Source organism: Penaeus monodon, chromosome 30 (genome assembly GCF_015228065.2).
Source record: "Penaeus monodon isolate SGIC_2016 chromosome 30, NSTDA_Pmon_1, whole genome shotgun sequence".
NCBI classification, from domain to species: Eukaryota; Metazoa; Arthropoda; class Malacostraca; order Decapoda; family Penaeidae; genus Penaeus; species Penaeus monodon.
In genome coordinates this window covers 11,458,839-11,459,146 of record NC_051415.1, presented here as the reverse complement: position 1 = coordinate 11,459,146, position 308 = coordinate 11,458,839, and positions in this window count along the sequence as shown.

The following is a 308-nucleotide window of genomic DNA, read 5'->3' as shown; positions in this document are numbered from 1 at the left end:
GTATGTTTTGTATAAACACAAAAAATACAAGAACAAAGACCAACCGTCCGGGTAACGCATAGATTCCAGCCATAGATTTAGATTTGATAGTGCCACATCGATATCAGTTCGACATTCCGTCACCAAGCAACTCCGTCGGTAAACAGAAAGCTTTACGATAATATTTATAGCGATTTTATTTATAGATCAGAGACTATAAAGTAAAAAAAGTGAGAGAAAAAAAACCAGTGCTCCGATTCCAGACGCTCGTTCAGAGTACTTGGAATGTGAATAACGTTGTCCATTATTTGTAGTTCCTAAGAATAGTC